Below are 8,644 nucleotides of genomic sequence, written 5' to 3' on the forward strand. Positions count from 1 at the left end.
CGAGCACCGCGAGGGGAAAGGGGACCCGCAACGACGACGGAGGGAGGAGCCACCACGTGCGCTTCAGGTGTCGCTGACCGGAGGCCGCTATCATGCCCTCTGCAAGAGAGGTCGGGCGCCCCATCTTCCTCCTTTGGGGAAGATCCCCCAGGGAGGCCGGAGCCTGAAGTCGCGCCATTCGCGAGTCCGAGTGTGGCCGGGCTCCATGTGCCGGTGCGGCGGCCCGGCGGCTCGATGACGGGCTGGGGAGCGGCACGCCGAGGGCCAAGAGTCAACGGCAAAGGCGAGGCCGAAAGCATCAGTTGGCATAGGCGGAAGAGGGCCGAGGCGGCGAGCACCGTCTCGGCGCAGCCGGCACAGTGGCCTCGTCCAACGGCACGGTGGTCGTGTCCCGCGAGCGGAGCGCGACAGACTAATGAGTGCGGGGCGCGGTGCGGCGGCAGGGCAGACGGAGGCGCGGTGGACGGTCATGGCTTGGCGATGCCGGGCGCACGGCGATGTGCGGAGCGTACGGGCTGGCGCGGCGAGGGGCGGCCGACGCGGTCCAGCGTTGATTGCTCTCGGTAGAGACACGTGACTGATAACGTGTTAGAGATCAAAAATCTACTCTCTTTCATTGATGCTTTATATATAGATACAGGAAGGACGCCTCGCGTTTGTACATGAACCGGCGCGGTGGTTGCTGAAATAGCATCCGTCGACGGTTAATACAGGCATGTATTTTCCTTAATTAAGTATCTTAATTAATCTTAACAGTACTGTTCCTGCTGGTTCAGTTGTTCCAAAAGTACTACCATGTATTTCACTATTTTATACACAAGTGTTACCAGGAGTTTCAAAAGTACTACCATGTATTTCAGCTGTTCCAAAACTCCTCTTCCACCCCCGGAGCCTCATTAGCTAGCTGCTTTTTTTTGGGGTTTGTTGTGTTGTGCCCTCAGTCAAACCTAGATATTAAAAAAGTTCTTGTACAAAAAGTTCATAGATATTAAAAAAAGTTCATGTATTTTTTAAAAAAGTACATTGAACTGCAAAAAGCTCATCAATCTTTAAAAAGTTCATCAATGTTTTAAAAATTCATCCATTTTCAAAAAAATGGTCATCAATTTTTGAAAAAGTTCATCGGTATTAGAAAATTCATATAATTTTAATATTTTACAAAAGGTTCATCGATTTTAAGAGAGAAGTTCATTAATTTTATAAAATATTCGTCAAAATTTAAATAAAGTCATTGATATTCAAAAAAGTGCTTAGAATTTTGAAAAACAAATTCATCACCCGGCATCCGGATGGACTGGCCCATTTAAGAACGCTGCAGGCTCAGTTAGCAAAATGCACATTAACTGACGCCTGCAACGTCAAATAGGAAATGCGGTAAATCATATTTGTCGCCCCATGCGACAAGTTGATGGGCAAACCCACCAGGCGAGCTCATTGGGCCAAGCCATGTTGCCCGCTGTATTTTTTGTTTTGTCATTCCCTTTTAGGCTTCCTACGGGTTTTCCATGGTTTATTTGGTTTACCGTGGTCATTTCAGGTTTTTTCCACCTTTTTTGTTTTTACTTCATCTAACTAAATATTTAAATTGCAAGAAAAAATAGATTTTTTAATACCAAAGATTTTCTAAAATCCATGTACTCTTCTTAGTTTGACAATATTTTCTAAATATGCAAATTTTTCTTGATTGTTGAACATTTAAAAAAATCACAAACATGTTTCACATTTTCTTAATTGTTGAACCCTTTAAAATTTGATGAAAATTATTGCAATTTGTACTCGTATTTGTTTATACCAGTATTAAAGTTCAACGGTCTGCTTCTCTAAAAAACGTCTATAACAAACTTAAAAAAGGAGAGAAAATCGGGAGAGTTCTTTTTGATAAAAGAAAATTAGAAGAGCTAAAGAGGAGCTCCGGAATTGGTCCAACACAGAACGCTAGCACTCCATTGCCTTGCAAGAGAGACTCCACGATCGGGAAAGTATCTGGTGCACTGACGCTTGTGATGCTACGGCGCACCCAATGCCCTTAGCGCATTCAAAAATGTTCAGATAGATTTGAATAAAAATTAACACATTGACACAATATCGGTCTATGTTATCATAAAATTTGAACTCGAAATTTGAAACATCGCCGAGGTAAAAAACACAAAATCAACACCGAATAGTACACAACATAAGTTGGGCTTTAGATTTGGCTCATTATCATATTGATGTCAAATTTGTCATTTCTATATCTCGTGTGATGTTTTGAATTTCTATTACAATATAGACCGATGCTGTGACAATGCACTACACATTTTTCAGAATTTTTCAAACATTGTGGAACGTGCTATGGTGTCCGGTGCACCGGTGGCATCACAAGCACGGATGCACTAGATACTTACCACTCCATGATCGACTGAAAAAGAAAAGAGAAAAAACAAAGGACTCTATGCATGCAATGGCCAGAAGAAATACAGCACACCATCTCACCGAGCGGGCAAAGGATTCTAAAAATAAAAACCAAGCGGGCAAAGCCGCGATAGACTGATAGTAGCCGGCGAGCGACGAAGCTGCAGGATGTTGTCCGGCGCTGCGGCGCCCCGGCCAGAGAGATGAAGAGCCCCTTCCGACCAAGCGACGTCCCCTTCCTACTCGTGCTCGTCCTGCTGCAGGTCGCTCGCTCTGGTAAAATGGTCTTTTGGGAACCAACTTGCGTATTATGGTTGTTCAGTAGTCATCTATTGATCCTCAGTTGCTTATAAATAATATAAAATTGCCTACTATTAATGCCTAATTGAATGTCGTTGATAATTAGTTGCCTACCATTGCTTCTCAATTGTCTAACTTTGTAAGTTAGTTGCTTACAATTGTATGAAAAATAATGATAGAAAACTTCATTTTATTGTAGGTAACTAATGTGCAAGGTTAGATAACTGAGTAGCAATGGTAGGCAACTAGATACCGATACCAAGCAACTAGAAACCATACTAGGTAATTTCAAAGTCCGTGTGGGCAACTGAAACTTAGCCGTAGGCAACTGACGAACAACGATAAGCAATTGAATAGCTGTGATAGGCAAGTTGGCATGATGTTAGCAAAAGTCACGGGTACGAATAGCCTAGTGAAGTCACGCCTCATGTTTTGTGTGATTTGTTTCTACACCAACAAATCTAATAGGCAGACCTATTTGGCTAAAAAGAAAGAGTTGCTTCCCTATAGCACTGGAGTTGCCTCCGTTGCACACAAAAGTTGCCCAAAAGAAGTTTTTATCAAAACATATCCATATGGGATCTAGTTTTGAAGTATTCGTCGTGAGAAACCCAACCGTGAAAACGGATTTTAATTTGACACTTGGTTCAAAAGATATGGCTTTTTTTTTTAAAAAAAGTGGAAAGTAATTAATTGTGCGGGAGGAGAGAACTAATCACACGCGGATTTCTTTTTGGATCAGGTCGCCTGTGCTTGCGACAGCTAAAAAGTGCAGCTGCCTTATTAGCATTTGGGAATAAAAATATTGTTCATGAATTTCAAAATTTGTTCCCAATTAAAAGAATGTTCTACAATTCAAAAAATGAACACGAGTTGAAAAATCACAAATATAAAGAATGTTCCCAATCATTTTTCGTTTTTTCATAATTACATAAAATGATTGTGAGTTTGTAAAAAAATCACAAATTCAAAAAATATTCATAATTTCCAAATATATTCACTATTTCAAGAAAATGTTCCAAAGTGGGAAAATGTAATCGTTTCCAAAGCCAGATCAGGCTGCTGTGATCCACAAAAACAGTTTGAAACTTTTTCTTGACTAGCAAAAGGGTCTGTGCGTTGCAACAGGAGGAAAGAAGACTACATACTTTCAATTTAAAAAAATGATCTATAATTTGAGTATTTGTAGCTAATACCCAAACATAGATGATCTTAGCCTACAAAACACAGTTCAAGATTACAGATGTCTTCTATTTAAATATGGTTTGCATATAGATTTAAAAAGTTCTATATGTGTCATAGTTACATGCAGCAGATGAAACACAAAATAAAATGCTATGTATCGGTTTCGTATCGGTTTCAATATTAATGCTCATGACTATCACAATAATTGTTTGGATATTTCTAAAATAAATATTCATGTACTTGTAATGTTCATGAGTTTTATAAATGTATGGATATGCTACAAAAATGATTTATATATTCACTGTAAAAAAATGTGTAGTCCGTTGGTAAATACGCGTGTGGATTTGGCCAAAGGAAATACATACATAGCATGTTCCATCATGTGACATGTACAAAAAGAGAGGCTGGTGGAAGTACAACATGCATAGGATGGTAATTGATTCATTGTAACTATTTCCCTCGTTCGTTCCTCGCCAAATAACAAGAGCAATAAGTGTGGCATGTTTATTTGCATTACGACTTTGGTACGAAGAAATGATGAATCATGCATTATTGATTTAGGTTACACCCTATTTTTTTAAAAATAATTAATAGATAGATATTACATCATATTCAGATTCTATGCATTTTCCTAATCAAATTTCATATATAATATGTTGAAATTGAAGTTAAGGTTTAAAAGATATGATTATTTAAAAAAAATTCAGACGGATGGCGAGTTGTTTAATGCAAATATTAGGGGGTTATATGTAAAAATTCAAAAAACGCTGTGACTTAAAATCGGACTGCAGGTTCATTAGTACAAAAGTATGGGGGCTTTTTGTAAAAGGAAAAAACGATTCGTCCGGCTAAAAAACGTACCGGGGGTTTATTATCTGAAACTGTAGGGGATTTAATGCAAAAGAGAGAAATGATTCGTTCGACTTACTAACATACTGCGGGTTGATTATCTAAAATTGTAGAGGCTTCTGTACAAAATAGCTAACGACGTACGGTTCTTGTTCATTTTTTCTACATGCAGCAAACTAACTTACCCTGTGTTTTTCCAATTTTTCATCCAGTTCCCCTTAATTATCCGGAGCAGCACTCTGCAGAAGCTCATCACCGAATCTACCACCGCTCCCGACAACAACGGCGACAAGGAGTGCACCGTGCAGCTCGACGACCTACCCGGCGGCCCGGCCGCCTTCGAGCTCGCGGCCAAGTTTTGCTACGACGTCCAATTCGAGCTCAACGCGGCCAACGTGGTCCGAGTACGCTGCGCGGCCGAGCGCCTCGGGATGGCCGGCGAGGGCAACCTCGCCGGCAACGCCGAGGCCTTCTTCGTCCGCGACGTGCTCGGCAGCTGGGAAGACACCGTGCGAGCGCTGCAGGCCTGCGATGACGGAGTGCGGCAACACGCCGAGGACCTCCTCCTCGCTCCCCGGTGCATCGAGTCGCTGGCGGCCAAGGCGTGCGCCGACCCGACGCTCTTTGGATGGCCCATGGCCGAGAACTACACGGCGAGGTGCGTAGAGGCGGCCGCCCCGCCCGTGATGTGGAACAGGACCTACGAGAAGCCGCGCTCGCCGGGAGCCAGGTGGTGATACACGCAGGCGTCATCGCTCCGGCTGCCCCTGTACAAGCGGCTCATCTCCGAGATGCGGGCCAGGGGCATGAGCCCTGAGAGCATCGCCGGCTCGCTCGCGCACTACGCCAAGCGGCACCTCTCTGGCCTCAACAGGTGCGATGTCGGCGACGACACTGCGTGGGACACCACGTCGTCTGATGACGTGGTCGGCGAGCAGCGCGTGCTTCTGGAGGAGATCGTGGCACTGCTCCCAGCCGAGAAGGGCGTCGCGACGACGAGGTTTCTACTCAGCATGCTCCGCACGACGACGATCCTGCATGCCGGCGCGGCATGCCGGGACGCGCTGGAGAGGCGGGCTGGCGAGCAGCTGGAGGAGGCGGCGCTGGAGGACCTACTGATCCCTAACACCACCTACTCCACGGACACGCTCTACGACGTGGACTGCATGCAGCGCATGCTGGAACAGTTCGTGCTGTCCAACACGACAGCATACGCCGATCCCTTGCCGGAGATCACGGCGGACGAGGCCCCTCCCGGCGAGCTCATGCCGGCCAGCACGGTAGCCAAGCTCGTTGACGGGTACCTCGCCGAGGTCGGCACGGACGCAAACCTTAAGTGCTCCCAGTTCCAGCAGATCGCGGCGCTCGTCCCGGACTACGTCCGCTCCCTCGAAGACGGCCTCTACCGCGCCATCGACAACTTCATCACGGTAGGTAATGGCCAGTGGCGGCCATGAATGTTCTTGAGCTTGCATTTGATACCTCTCTGTCATGGCAGGCGCACCCGTGGCTGACGGAGTCGGAGCGGGAGCAGCTGTGCTGGCTGATGAACTGCCAGAAGCTGTCACTGGAGGCGTGCATGCATGCAGCGCAGAACGAGCGGCTGCCGCTGCGGGTGGTGGTGCAGGTGCTCATCTTCGAGCAGCTGCGGCTACGCACTACGGTGGCCAGCTGGTTCTTCGTCGGTGACAACAACAACGCCGCCGCCGCCCAGATTTGAGCCGCCCCGGGCCGAACAACCGTCGCCCGCGCCCCGCGCCAGATCTGGAGAGGAGCTCCGAGTCTGACCGTAGCCGAAGCTCCCATGCCGCCCGACCCCGTCCACCTCGCGATGTCGACCAACTCCGGCCGAGCCTCGCGGGCGACCCAGGCCATCAGCGTCGCTCGCCCCTTCTTCTTCCCTTTTATCTCTTTCCTGCCTCACCATCTTTTCTCTACCAGACACCGCCATGGACGCCCGAGCTCCCAGCAGCATATCTAGCACGTCGACGCTCAGATCCACACTCCCTCGCCCAGATGCTGTTGCCTTGGACCCATTCCTTCCGGATCCGCCCAGGCGTCGTTGCTTCGCCGGAGTCCATCGCCGTTGTCTCCCTACCTCGGGCAGGAGGAAGGGGGCGAGCTCCCGTTGGCCTCTCGCTCGCTGCCCCATCCGCTCGTGTGGGCCGCGCAGCCCAAGCCGCAGCGCAAGGCTGCAAGGCTGCCTCTCACAACGTGAAGGCCCAACGTTTCATATTTCTTTTGTAAATTCATAGAGGCTTTTTTATAAAAATGCCGCGGTGGGTTTTCCGACGGAAGCAATAGCCGCTTTATTATTAGGTATAGATATATAGGACTCGTTTGTCAACAGGGTAGACGTACAGCCTGGGAAACAGAAGAGGGCGCTGGAGGATGGCGGCTTCGGTGACTTTGGTCTACTCTTCGACCGAGGTAATTAAACAAGCTGGCGATTCGTATGATACTACTCCCTCCGTTCCGAATTATAAGTCGTTAAAGAGATTCACGTACAAACTTTTTTACGAAGAGGAACTTGTCAACATTCCAAAAATGCTCTCCCACCGCTCCACTCGCTCTCGCTGTCGTTCCTCTCACTCCACTCGCTCGGGCTGTCGTTCCCCACCACCGCGCCTCTCCGTCGTCGCCGGCCAGATCTCGTCCTCTCACCCGCCTCTCCGTCGCTGGCTTCTCCACTCCCCACCACCGCGCCACCTCCCTTTTCTACCAAGGTCAAAAGATTGAATCTTTAGGCACCGACAACGAGCTTCTGGGCGGCGGACGCACTGGATCCGCGTGCGCCGATGCGGACGACGAACTGGGGCATCCACGGCCTGCTACACAGGGCAGCCCCGCGTCGCCGGAGCTCATCCAGGACGCCGACAACGGCAGGGCCTCGCGGGTCCGCCTCTGCCTCAACCACCACCCCCAGTACGAATCTGCGTGAGTCCGCACGCTCCCCGTGCTGCAACAGCTGCTCTTCCGGCTCGTCGGCTGCAGCGGAAGCTCGTTGTCGTCGTCGAGCTCGCGGTGACAACAAAGCGCAGCGTCCGGGTGTGGCTTCCTCACGCTCTCGCTCCGCCTCGTGCCCTCTGTCGACGGCTTCCTCCTCATCCTGCTCCACGCGCTCACTGTGGCGGCCGTCGTGGCCGGCTGCGCCGTCATCGCCGCGCCCGACCCGCCGCCCGGCCGCATCTACACCGCCCACATGTCCGGCACCGTCGTCGTGTCCATCCTGCAGGGCACCGCCGCCGTGCTCGCCTTCTGGGAGCTTCTTACTGGTGAAGTTCAGTTCATTGTCATCTTACACTACTGCACATTTTGCACATACAGTTTTCTGCAAGCATTCGTGCCCAAATTCCGTTGCAGCCCGAGGGAACAAAATTCGTGCCCAAATTAGTGCTTATGAGCCTACAATGTTTCTCAGTTTCTCAGTTTCAGTTACAAAATGCTTCTCAGTTTATTGTTCAAAATGACACAGTTTCAGTTACTACTAAAACTAACAAAATGACACCTACTCCCTCAGGCTGCAGCTAACAAAATGCTTCTCAGTTTCAGTTACCACTGAAACTAACAAAATGTCACTCAATTCAGGTTTCAATTTTCCCAAAGGGCTGGCGTTTGGTCAGAGTTTGCCACACCTACAATGACACAGTAACGAGATAGGTCTTGATAGCTACTCCTGTAGTCGTGGAGTGCTCAATCTAATGGTTGCATTTTTTTCTGGATATATCAGTTTATTGTTCTTCCAACAAGTTTAAGAAAGTGCATCAAAGAACAAACCATATCTTACATTTATTTTACTGCTTACCTCAATGATCTTGTGGTGGTTACTACCATAATACCACTTGGAAGTTGTGTTTAAGCTTACATCTTTGGTTTGTTTTCAGTTGCAAACACTCGGAAAAGTCCAGTTAATTAATAA

The 8,644-nt window shown here is 47.9% G+C and overlaps 1 pseudogene; it reads left to right on the forward strand.

The window, feature by feature from the left end:
* Positions 1–234: 234 nt before the first annotated feature.
* LOC123409384 lies at positions 235–6,445 on the forward strand (annotated as a pseudogene).
* The last annotated feature ends 2,199 nt before the right edge of the window (positions 6,446–8,644 follow it).

This window comes from Hordeum vulgare, chromosome 7H (assembly GCF_904849725.1).
Source record: "Hordeum vulgare subsp. vulgare chromosome 7H, MorexV3_pseudomolecules_assembly, whole genome shotgun sequence".
In the NCBI taxonomy this organism is placed as follows: domain Eukaryota; kingdom Viridiplantae; phylum Streptophyta; class Magnoliopsida; order Poales; family Poaceae; genus Hordeum; species Hordeum vulgare.